Here is a 12,774-nt window from a genome sequence, read left to right on the forward strand (position 1 = left end):
AGACCTGATGAGCCATAGGTTCAAACCAACTGGTTTGAGGCTGGGGCACGGCATGGTCAGAGTGCAATCTAGAAAGATTGGCTCTGACTATGCTGCATGGAAAGGATATTAATGGAGCAGAGACATAGGCCTGGGCGACTATGGGTGTTGCCCCAGACAGGAGGTAATGGGGTCTGGAGCCATGACAGGAAGAGAAGTTGATAGATTCGAGAATGATTAGGAAGGAGACTCACCACACTTGGTGATTGACCGTCACTTTGGGCCAAGATGGAGTAACAGAGGCCAGATTTACTATTCCACTTGAAACAACCAAAAAACTCAGAAGAAAAATACACGAACTAGTGGCTTTTGAGAAGGAACCACCTACAAGGATGGGAGAAGAGCGCCTGTTCCCACCAGCCAGACTGGATAACTCATAATTCACAGGGCAGGGGGTGGAGCACTCAGGTCCTGCCTCAGAGGTGGAGAATTAGCCCCAGACTGAGCATTGCTAAAACCCACCTGGCAAATCATAAAGCAAGACCCAAAAGGATCAGTTAGTTCCCAAGTAATCTAACTGCTTCCCAGAACAAAGCTCAAGAAGATTTATAAGAATACAAAAGATCCAGGGACGCCTGGGTGGCTCAGATGGTTAAGCGTCTGCCTTCAGCTCAGGTCATGATCCCAGGGTCCTGGGATCGAGCCCCGCATTGGGCTCCCGGCTCAGCGGGGAGCCTGCTTCTCCCTCTCCCTCTGCCTCTCTCCTTGCTCATGCTCTCTCTCTCTCTCTGTATCTCTGTGTCTCAAATGAATAAATAAAATCTTTAAAAAAAAAAAAAGAATACAAAAGATCCAAAATTCACGATGTCTAGCATCCAATAGAAAATTACCAGACTTCTTCTTCTCCGAGAAAACACCATATGGCAGCATATGATGCTGGTGCTCCAGGAGGGCCTGGAGGAGCCAGGCACCCGGAATGGGAGGCCGGTGGCTTCCATGGAGGCTTCAGCAGTGGCATCTGGGGCTGGAGTCGGGGTTGTGGTCAGGGAGGCAAGACTGAAGACAAGGAGTGGATCCCCAACACCAAGCTGGGCCACCTGGTCAAGGTCACAAAGATCAAGTCTCTGGAGGAGATCTATCTCTTCTCCCTGCCCATCAGGGCATCTGAGATCATTGATTTTTCCTGGGGGCATCCTTTAAGGATGAGGTTTTGAAGACTATGTAGGTGCAGAAGCAGACCCGTGCTGGCCAACAGACTGGGTTCAAGATATTTGTTGCCATTGGAGATTACAATGAACACATCAGTCGAGGTATAAGTGCTCCAATGAGGTAGCCACCGCCATCCGTGGGGCCATGATCCTAGCCAAGCTTTCCACATCCTGTGCAGCAAGAGTACTGGGAGAACAAGATCGGCAAGCCCCATACTGTCCCATGCAAGGTGACCAGCCGCTACAGCTCTGTGCTGGTGTGCCTCATCCCCAACAGCAGGGGCACTGACATTGTCTCAGCCCCTGTGCCCAAGAAGCTACTGACGGTGGCTGGTATTGACAACTACACCTCAGCCAGGGACTGCACTGCCACCCAGGGCAATTACGCCCAGGCCACTTTTGATGACATTCCCAAGACCTACAGCTGTCTCACCCCAATCTCTGGAAAGAGACTGTGTTCACCAAGTCTCTGATCTATCAGGGATCTTTCTTTCTTCCTTCTTTCCTTTAATTCCTTTTATTTTTCTTGTATAAAACATGTGGTGGCCACAGCTGGAGGCTGTAAAGACACATGCCAGAGTCTCTGTGCGGAGGACCCAGCCTCCAGCTGTGGCCACCACATGTTGTATACAAGAAAAATAAAAGGAATTAAAGGCCTGTTAAGGAAGGAAGGAAGGAAGAAAGGAAGAAAGGAAGAAAGGAAGAAAGAAAGAAAGAAAGAAAGAAAGAAAGAAAGGAAGGAAGGAAGGAAGAAAGAAAGAGAATCACCAGACATAAAAGGAAGCTGGAAAACGTGACCCCTAAAGAAAAGAAATCAATCAACTGAAACTGACACAAAACTGACACGATGTTAGAATTAGCAGAGAAGGATTCTAAAACAATTTTTATAACTGTATTCTATATTTTCAAAATGTTAAGTAGAGAGAGACATGAAGACATAAAAAAAAGATCCAAATTGAACCTTGATGAGTTGAAACTTACAGTGTCTGAGATAAAAGATACATGGAATGGGATTCGTGGCAGATTAGACAAGACAGAAGAAAAGATTAGTGAGCTTGAAGGCATAGCAGTAAAAAACTATCCAAAATGAAACAGAAAAAAAAGATTATTATTATTTTTTTTAAAGATTTTATTTATTTATTTGAGAGAGAGAGAATGAGAGAGCACATGAGAGTGGGGAGGGTCAGAGGGAGAAGCAGACTCCCCGCTGAGCAGGGAGCCCGATGCGGGACTCGATCCCGGGACTCCAGGATCATGACCTGAGCCGAAGGCAGTCGCTTAACCAACTGAGCCTCCCAGGCGCCCAAAAAAAAAGATTATTTTTAATGGAAAGAGCATCAGTGAGCTGTAGGACATTTCCAAACAGTCTGATATATGGGTAACTGGAGTCCCAGAGGAAGGGAGAAAGAGAACAGAAAACATATGGGAAGAAATAATGCCTGAAACTTTTCCAAACTTAATAAAATGTGTATCCAAGAAGCTCAGTGAACCCCAAGCACAGGCACTTGGTGACTGACTGCACGTGGAGGGTGAGGAGGAAGACTTGGGCAAGGGTGATGTCCCGGTTTCCTGCCTGGGTGGGAAGGCCCTGTGTGGGCTGTGGGGACAGAGGGGCAGCAGACATGATGGATCTGGTGTTGAAAAGGCGAAGAAGTGGGGCTGGAAGTCCAGGAGGTCATGGCCGAGGGGGGCACCGCCAGGGAGGGCTGGGGGTCAGAGGCAGAGCCCAGGACACACCCTCAGTTCATCAAAAGGGAAAGCGAGGAGAGCCAGCTGGGCAAACAGGACACGCAGAGAGAGCACAGGGAAACCAAAGGGGTGCAGCTTCCGGGTGAGGCGGTCACCACGAGAGATTGGCCTAAGGTGGCAATGCCGTCACTCACAGGTGAAGTCTGGTGAGGCTGGTTTGGGTTCCTGCAGGTCCTGGGCTGGCCCGAGGGCAGGACTGTCCCACGGTATTGCACAGGAAGTGATAGACATGGGGAGTCCCAGGGAGCGGCGGGACCTGAAGGACAGAGGGGTCTGGAAGAGGAGAGAGAGGGCTAGCTGGGCAGGAGGTGGGGATGACTGAGTTTCCAACTCCAGAGGTGCAGCCACGCAAGCAGTGACCATGTCGGGGCAGACCACTGTGCCGGGACAAGTGGCAGTCCCTGGGAAAGACGGGAGAGGGGAAAGGAAAGGCCAGCATGTTGGCCAAGGGGTCCTTATGGTGCCCTGGAGGGACAGTCTGAGCAGGGAAAGGAGGCCCCTGGGAGGCCCCAACGTCTTCTAAGGAGGAAGAGTTGTACCCGGGGTGAGTAGTGACCCCAAGGGACAGAGGTGCAGGAACCACAAAGAGGGTGAGCGAACTGGGGCCGGCTGGGGGTTTGTGTGCACAGAGAGGCAAGCTGTGCTGGGTGGAGGGGCATCACAGACTTAGGTTAGGGATCAGGGTGAACAGGGGTGGGGTGGGGGGGCAGGGAGAGGGAGGGAGGGAGAGGGCGCGTCCTGATTTTCTGCACTCAGGCTCCATTATTGCTACCCAACCTGAGGAAGGTGATTTGTGCATCTTGCCTTTGTAGGAGGAGAGCCCCAGCCCAGCCCCAGTCTGGGCCTTGAAGTCAGGGCTGCAGGGTGGAGAGAAAGTTGAGAGGAGCCAGGCCCCACAGCCTGGCCCCTGGAGCCCCATGCCCCGAGCAGAGGCTGGGATGCAGGTGTAGGAGGCCCAAGCGGGCGGCAGCTGGTCTCTGTAAGCTCAGAGGCTCACCAGAGCATCTCCTGGCAAGGGGCCTTGGGAGGGGGGGTAGCCCTCAGCCTGCTCATCAAGGCCACCTGCTGTCTCCTGCCCCCCACCAGCCCCGGAGGCCATTCCCCTGGATCCCAGCTGGGTGCAGAGGGCAGCCAGGTGGTCCTGGCCGGCTTCGGCCTCCCTCTCCAGCACCCTCTACCAGGCAAGGAGAAGCCAAGCCCGGCCCTGCTCTCTCTGTCCCCTCGCGCTCTGCTGAAGCATCAAAAAGCACCCGCCTCCCCACGGCGGTGTGCTACGGAGTGAGTGTGGGATGACCCGCGTGTATGCTCCGCCTGTGCAAGGAGGCAGACACAGACCCAGGCGCGAACGTAAGCAGCCTCAGAAATGTGCGTGTACTGGGGAGCAGCTACTTGGGCATGTGTGCATATGCGTGCAGAAGAATTACACACGTTCGTATGCAAGCGCGGAGGGAACGAACCACAGAGGTGGGTACGTACAGCACGTGCACCTGCCCACCGTGCGTGCCAGCATGCAGACGTATATCGGCTGCACCAGCACACACAGCCATTTCGTACACACCCATGCGACTCCAGGCACCCACAGAGGTCTCCATTCTGTGTGCTTCCAAGCATTCACAGGGAGGTTCACCCGCACACACAGGTGTGCCCTGAAACCCAAGTACAAACAGATACCCACAGGCACACGGAAGGCGCACATACGAACACGCTCGAAGGTGCACACACACATAAGCGCATACGTGCGTAGGGGCCGGAACACAGTTATTCGTGCATATTCGGAGCTACTCACACTTACCCATATGTACACGCAGACTCAGCAATCAATGCACACATGCGCAGTCATGCCCATGTACACAGTGCCCAGATCCTTATACACATACACGGCTGTACCTGCAGACACGCACGCTTATGAAAGCCTTCCCGAAGGCACTCTCACACATTCCTATGGATCTATAGACACAGATGCACATTTGCACACTACACCGGCCAAGGCTTCCAGGAGCCTGCTGGGCCAGGTCACTGTTTGACTTCACCTTCCTCTCCCCTCCCTTGCTCCCCGTCCTTCCCCACTTGCACTCGCCTGCACCCCTCCCATGGACTGATGGCAGGTGTAGTCAGATGCTGTCAGAGGGGCAAAACATAGGGCAGGAGGGAAAGGGGTCATAGAAAACACGTGGCCTTGAGGCCGGGTAGGCAGGTCTTGTTTCAAATCTTGGCTCTATCTTAGTACTGGGGGACCTGGCCAGGTTGCTGGCTTTTTCTGTGCCTCAGTTTTCTTTTCTTTCTTTTTCTTTAAAAAGATTTTATTTATTTTGGGGCACCTGGGTGGCTCAGTCGTTAAGCGGCTGCCTTCGGCTCAGGTCATGATCCCAGGGGCCTGGGATCGAGCCCCGCATCGGGCTCCCTGCTCGGCGGGAAGCCTGCTTCTCCCTCTCCCACTCCCCCTGCTTGTGTTCCCTCTCTCACTGTGTCTCTCTCTGTCAAATAAATAAATAAAGATTTTATTTATTTATTTGACAGAGAGGGAAAGTAAGTGAGGAAGCGTGCTCAACCAGGAGGGAGGGGCAAAGGCAGAGGGAGAAGGAGGTACCCAGCTGAGCAGGGAGCTCCACAGGGGGCTCGAACCCAGGACCCTGGGATCATGACCTGAGTCGAAGGCAGATGCTTAACCAGCTGAGTCACCCAGATGCCCCTGTGCCTGTTTTCTTACCTGGCTAGGGGGAAGATGGTTTTGATGCTTAGGTATCACTGTTTGTCCTCTCTCGGTGGTCCCTCTAGCATGAGCAAATCTGTGGTCCTGGGAATCTGAGACGCTGCAGGGTGGGCTCTTCAGGGAAGCTGGCATAGGGTCCTTACCCGTACGCACAAACCTGCGCTCCCTCTGGACCCATAGGCAGGTCGTAGGGTGAGGACTTAATTCTCCTGGGAGCTCACGGAAGCACACCCTAGGTGATGTGCTGTATGAATCTACAAAGGAACCCACTTGTATAACCAGCATCCAAATCAAGAAACAGAACATATTCCACTCTCTAGAAGCCAGGGAGAGTTGGTTTTTATTTAAAGCAATCCCAGTCCCCACAGGCCAGAATGTCCATCTGTAGCTTTGTCTTTGTCATCCCTTGTAGCCAGCAAGGGGACACTCGGCTCAGGACCCCTTTGCCCCAGGCCACCCCACCCTCACCTCTTCACATCAGTCAGGGTCCCAGCAGCCCACATGGATAAGAGGCGGGAACCGCTAGCCAGCCCCCACCCTCTGGCCCTGTCTCTCTGCATCAGGTCAGGGCTCCTCTGGCCAGCCGAGAGGCCACCACCTTCTCTGTCAGAGGGGAGACCTTGTTCCAGATCTTGAGCACACCTCTGCAGCCCCGTTTTGGAAGCCAGGAAAGCTGGAAGGAAGGAGCACAGAGCCCTTGAATTTCTATACTGCCCCAATCCTTCCATTGAGCCCCTTGTTGATACCGCCCAAGGTCCCACGGCTTGAAGGCAAGACTCGAACACAGGGCCGACCCACTCCAAACCCCATAGCTCCTTTAGCAGTGCAGATCATTACCATTTTACAGATGAGGAAACTGAGGCTCGGAGAGACCAAGAACAGAACCAGGACTCCCATGCAGGATTTTTGAACCTCAGGCTTTCAGTTGTGGGGTCGAACTTGACCCTGGCATTCCCCTGCTCAAAGCCCTTCACTGGGGACAAAGCTCCTTCATAGATCCCCAGACCTCCATGGCCTGACCTTGCCAACCTCACCCTTTTCCCTGCCCACTAGCACACCTGTCTTTCCCAGATTGACCACAAGGTGCCTTTTGGACTCCAGGTATCCATATGCGGCTTTTTCGTGATTTGCTCAATACCGGTCTTGCTCCAAGAGAGCAGGGACAGGGACTGTCTTGCTTTCAGCTGTGCCCACTGTGCCCAACACAGTTCCTGGCACACAGCAGGTGCTCAATGGAGATGGGCTGGAGGGGTGAATGAGGCTGCAGCAAGCAGGCAGGGGAGAGGCGGCAGAGGCAAGGTGGGTGAGCACAAAGGAGCCTTGGGGGCACAAGGTCTAACCCCTCTTTGCAGGAGACCTGGGGAGGGACAGGGACTTGCATAAGGTCACACGCTGGTGAGTGGAGGGTCAGGATTAAAACTCAGAACCTCCACACCCCCCAGCCTAGTTCTGAGATGGGAGGCCCTTCCGTCCTCACTCCCCTTCCCCTCTCTCTCTCCTCTTTCCCTCCTCCCTAGAGGCTGCAGGGCCAAGCTGCCCTAAGACAAAGGGCTGGGGGTCCCAGACCTGACCTTCTTCCCTGACCACACCCCCAGCCCAGGCTCTGGGATATGTCAGCAGCCTACTGAGAAGACCCACCTGGGGTCTCCCCTCTGAGAGCTGGCTTTGTAGAGTCCTGGGGCCACCAGCTCACTGTGTGGCCACAGATAAAGCGTCTCCCCTCTCTGAGCTTAGTTTTCTCATCTCTAAATTGGGGCTATGACACAGCTTCTAGAGGCATTGGGGAGAAAAGGCGGTATAAGGGCGAAATAAACCCCCAACACGCTCCCCGGGAGCGACAAGCGCAAGCACTTCTCTTGAACCCTCTCATTGTATCCTCTCGATAAGCAAGGTGTGGGACCTACCCCGGTTTATAGATGAGGCTCAGAGAGGTCACGCACCTCCCCAGGCAGCAGGGCCCCAAAGCCCGTCTTCTAGGGGCAGGACCGGCTCCCACCCTCGGCACCTGCTGCCCTGTCTCCGCGGGAGCCACCCTGCCCCACCCCCGGCGTCCTTCCTTCCTGGGGGCCAGCTCGCGGGTTCCCCCGAAGCAGGGCCCGCGGGCGGGGTGGTCGAGTGATGGGGGGGCCCGGGCAGTTGGAGGGGGCGCCTATCCACGCGGGCCGGCGTGGGTCGATACTGCGGCGGAATGAATGGGAGAGGAGAGCAGGGCGGCGGGGGGAGGAGGGGAGAGGGGGAAGGTGGCCGGGGGGAGGGGGCAGGAGAGGAGGGAGAGGGCGCCCCCCCCACCCCGCCCAGCGGCCCGGGCCCGGGTGTGCAGCCGTCAGCGCCGAGCGCGGCCCCGCGGCCCCGCCGAGGGATCGATAACTAATTTCACCGCAGCAGCCGCCCCAGTTTTTTCCCGATAATTGTGCGCCGGCAGCTGCGAGCGAGGCCCCCAGCCCGGCGCGCGGCCCCCGCCCGCGCCCGATCAATTGACACCGCCACCGGGCGGCAGGAAAACTCATTTTTCTCTCCCTCCCCGGCTCCCGGTGGGCGCGGGCTAAGCTCCGCCTCGGGCGGGGGGCTGGGAGGGGCGGGGCGAGGGGGAGTAGGGGAGGGTCCAGGGAGGGGGCCGCGGGCCGGTTCCCGGTCGACTTGGGTTTGGGAAGGAGGCTTCCGGGGAATCCGAGGAAGCCGGGGGTGGGCGTGGGGGTGCCTCAGTTTCTCCACTCTACTTGTAGGGGCGTGGCCGAAGGCCTGGGAGCAGGACTGGCCCCGCCCCCTTCGGTTTTTCCGGAGCGGGCGGGCGGGCGATGCCCCCCGGGGCTGCTCGGAGGAAGGACCGAGCGCGCAGGCGCCGGGGTCTGGACGCGCGGGTTCGAATCCCGGCTCCAGCGCTTACCACGGTGACCTTGGACTCGTCCTTGCGTTTGGGCCCTTCCTCGCTTTCCCCATCTTCCCAGAGGGGCCCGACAGAGTCCTGGGCACACAGAGCTGTTGATCAGAGGCAATGAGGTGGCGCCCCAAAAGGCGCTCCATAAATCGTGGCTCTCGTTAGCGAGCGAGAGGGGAGGAGATCTTCATCAGTTACCCACTGAGCACCTACCGTGCGCCGGGCCTGTTCTAGGCGTTGGGGACAAAAATCCCTGCCCCTGTGGAACTGACGTTCTCGTGAGGGGATGGCCGGTAAATATAATGTATAAGTGAAGTAAACAGTGAGAAGATAGGAAATGCTATGGGGGGAAATAGAGCAGGGCAAGTGGGATAGGGGATGGGAGAGGAGTGCACGCGCAGGGCTCCATTGGGAGAGGCCCCTTTGCAAAGCTCTGAGCTACCAGCTCTGCTCTCGACCTGCTGGCTGCTCAAGGTCGCGGGAAACCTGCAGACTTGGCATTCTCGGAGGAGGGTGGTCAGGAGGAGCGAGAGAAAGAGGAGGGAGAAGGCAGAATATGGAGCGGGGGAGTTAGAGGGGCGTCGGAGAGAGGCCAGAGTGCAGGCAAGAGGGGGGCCAGAGAGAAAGGGGGTGCAGACAGAGGGAGAAGGGAAGATAGAGTTCTGATGGCCAAGGAGTCCTGGAGGGTCTGGGTCAGAAGGGACTCAACTCAGGTCGCTGACCTGCCCCGCTGAGGCTCAGAGAGGGGCAGGGTTCGGCCCCGTGCCATATATAGGTGGGGGACAGAAGTGGCCTCCTGGGTCTTGTCTCCAGACCCTGGAGAAGGGTGAGAGGCCCACGAGGGGAGAGAAGAGAGACTCATGGAGGGGAGGGAGTGGTGTGGGGGGGCAGCCCATAGACTGGGCCAGGAGATGCTGGGGAGCCCTGCCATGCCTCTCGGAGGCCAGCCAGAGCTTCCTTGGAGCTTCACGGGTTGTGTTAGCACAACTTCGGAAGGATTCAGAATGACTGGTTGGGGCTCAGGGAACCCCATCAGCAGACCAGATCCTTCCCCCCGCCCCCACGGCCCGCCGCGGCCCCGCCCCACCCCGCCCCGCCCGGGGAAAGGCAAACTAGTTACCAAAATCGGACAGAGAAGTCCTAAGGCTTCTTCCCCACAGTGGTAGGTGAGCCAGGCAGGGGTAGGAGCCCAACGCTGCTGGGGGAGTGGGGGTGGGGCATTCTAGGGCTGAGCAAACCTCAGGACTCTCCCCCTGCCTCGGTTTTCTCATCGTGAGTAAGGTCAGGTGGTGTTGAGGCTCTGAGGTTCTGTCGGTCTTTCTTCCCTCCAAATTCCTGGCACACAGAGCTGACAAGGGGTCGAGAACGGTGACTCCGCAGAACTGAAAGGGAGATTGCTAGCAAGCAGACAAGGCTAGCCAAGAAGGGGAGCGCCAGACTGGCCGCCTGGGAATCCGGGGCTAGGCCCCGCCCACCTGTCTGTCCGTCGGTCCATCCACCCACCCACCCAGCATCCAGCACATATTTAGTAAGCACCAACTGTATGTGAAGCACTCTGGAGGGGAGTGGGCATAAGGTCCCCACCTGTCCCAGCCTCTCCCTCTCTCTCCCCATGACCCCCACATTTTCTCTTGGAGTGTGGTCCCAGGAGCACTGGATTGGGAGTCAAGGCTGGACTCGGGCCCCCCTGGTGGCCAAGGCAGGCTCCTTGGGCTCTCTGCACCTTCGTGTTCTGGCCCACTGGGCACAGAACCCACAGCAGGTCAATGGTGCCGGGTCCCCATTAGCTGGTACACACAGTCCAGGAACAAGCTGTGGACACAGGATTGCCCCCCCCCCCATCCCTTCCACCGCTCCCCTCCCCCATTGGAATTGTGCTTCTCTTCCCTGCAGCTTTAGGTTTGTTAGGTCAGAGGTCCTGGTTACCTGGGCTGGAGGAGGGAGAGGGGGGAGGGGAAACCAGGAAGCCTCGAACAGTGTGGGTCTCATGGAACTCAGAGCGGTGAGTACCTGTTCAGGCGTGGGTAACAGACCCCAGATGCAGCAAACTGTCTGCATAACGTCTTGCAGGGTCTGCAGATAGCCAGCAACTTGGAGGACAGGGACAGAGCTGAGTGCCGCAAGGGGTAGAGAACATCTCTTACGCAGGACTTCAAACCTCTTAATCCAGCCAGGGCGGTGGACAGCCCTTGCCGGCTTTGGCCAGCTCCAGGCAGCCACAGCCCGATGAGGATGAGGATGAGGATGAGGATGCTTCAGCCTACGAATTTCGTCTCGCTTCCCCCCCGGGGCTTTTCGGATGCCCCGTGTGGGCACCCCTCCCCGCCCCAGGAACCCACTCAGCGGTCACACATGGCCAGCTGCAACACCCTACAGGGCAACCCTTGATCCAGGGGAAACGGAGCCATGGGGTAAAAGCCTCCCCCTTTCTTCTTCAGGCTGATGGGCCTGAGACGTACTTCATAAAGAATCTCAGACAATCCCAGGGGACTGGCCACCCAGACTTCCATAATGGTGAGCTCAGTAATGTATGTTTGTATCTGCTCTTTCCTGTTTCACTCCCCGCCTCCCCATCCCTCGCTCGCTCCTGGGAATATACTCGCCTCCAGCCCCCCAGGCCCTTCCTTTAGCCTGCTCTCAGGGGAACTCAGACCAAAACAGGCATTATGGACTGCATTGTGTCCCCCCAAATCCATACGGTGAGGTCTTAACCCCCAGTAGCTCAGAATGTGACTCTCTTTGGACATGCAGTCTTTAAAGAGGAAATTAAGGTTCAATGAGGTCATAAGGGTGGGCCCCAATCCAATATGCCTGGTGTCCTTTAAGAAGAGGAAATTAGGACACAGACACGCGCAGAGGAAGGACCATGTGAAGACACTGGGAGAAGGTGTCTGTCTACCCGCCAAGGAGAGGGGCTTCAGAAGAAACCAAACCGGCCCACACCTTGATCTTGCACTTCCAGCCTCCAGAACCGTGAGAAAATACATTTCTGTTGTTTAAGCCCCCCAGTGTGGGGTACCCCCAGCCGCCCTGGCAAACTGATACACAGGTATGTTCTGTCATCATCCCAGTTTTACAGCCAAAGAAACTGAGGCTTCCAAAGGCAAAGGACTCACCCAGGGTCACATGGCTAGCAAGTGGAAGAGCCCAAATTCAAACAGGGGTCCTGGGCGGCAGAGGGCAAGCCCTTGACACCAGGGATGCTAGGGAACCAAGTGAGACCCTCTGGCCCCGAAATCCTCCCCTCCTCTCCAGAGTTTGAGAAGTCCCTCCCTCCATCTAGGCCCCCCCACCCCCAGACACACATGCTTTGATTGCATTGCCCTTGTAGAGTCCCCTCAAGCTCCCTGCCTCTGGACTTCTGGTTTCACTGCTGGTGCAGTGCTGAGCTTTTCCAGCTCATTCCCTTCCTCCCCTCCTCTGAAGGCTCTTCCTCACCAGCTAGCTCGCTCACAGCACACACACCCACACACACACACACACACACACACACACACACTCAGTGCTCACCTCCTTTTGGCAGCCACTCGGAGGCTCTCTCTACCATCTTTCCTAATGCCTTCTGCAGACTAGCTGCAGAGTGGCTTTGGGGGTGCCCCCCACCGAAGACCACACCCTGTCCCTCCCTGTGCCCCTGACACTCTTGAGCCCCCTCCTGCCTGAGCAGCGTGCTGTGCTGAGCACCGTGCCGGGAAGTGGACCTGAGGCCCAGAGGCCCAGAGAAGGGCAGGGCTCTGCCTAAGGATACACAGCAGTGAGTGGTAGGGCTGGGATTCATCCTGGCCAAACTCAGAGAATGGAATTTATTCCAAAATGTCATGGCTAACACAGGACCTCCCCTGAGAGCAGGTTGTGGTTTGGGGTCGAGGGCAGGGCTAAGCAGTGCAGCCAGAGGTCACCTCCTCCCTGGCCACCTGCCCCTCTGGAGCTCCATTCCCCGAGGGACAAGTATGAACCTTCACCCAGTCCACACTCATTCCTCTGTGGCCAACTGCCCCTCAGGCAAAAGGGTGCTCTGCGGAGACCCTCAAAGCCTCCCACTCCAGGGGGAGGGCTATTGGCCATGACCAGCCTTCTGTGAACACCTGCTCTGTGCCAAGCTCTGTTGTGTTATAGCAATGGAAAGGGGAGCCAAGCCAGGCCTGATCCCCCCCACCCCAGAGCACTTGGTCTAGTGGTCTAGCCAAGACATGCGTGACTCCTCCATCCCAGAGCACTTGGTCTAGTGGTCTGGCCAAGACATGCGTGACTCC

The 12,774-nt window shown here is 56.7% G+C and overlaps 1 pseudogene; it reads left to right on the forward strand.

The window, feature by feature from the left end:
* The first annotated feature begins 899 nt into the window (after positions 1 to 899).
* LOC102739447 (small ribosomal subunit protein uS5 pseudogene) lies at positions 900 to 1,829 on the forward strand (annotated as a pseudogene).
* The last annotated feature ends 10,945 nt before the right edge of the window (positions 1,830 to 12,774 follow it).

Source organism: Leptonychotes weddellii, chromosome 14 (assembly GCF_054177405.1).
Source record: "Leptonychotes weddellii isolate Sample4059 chromosome 14, ASM5417740v2, whole genome shotgun sequence".
In the NCBI taxonomy this organism is placed as follows: domain Eukaryota; kingdom Metazoa; phylum Chordata; class Mammalia; order Carnivora; family Phocidae; genus Leptonychotes; species Leptonychotes weddellii.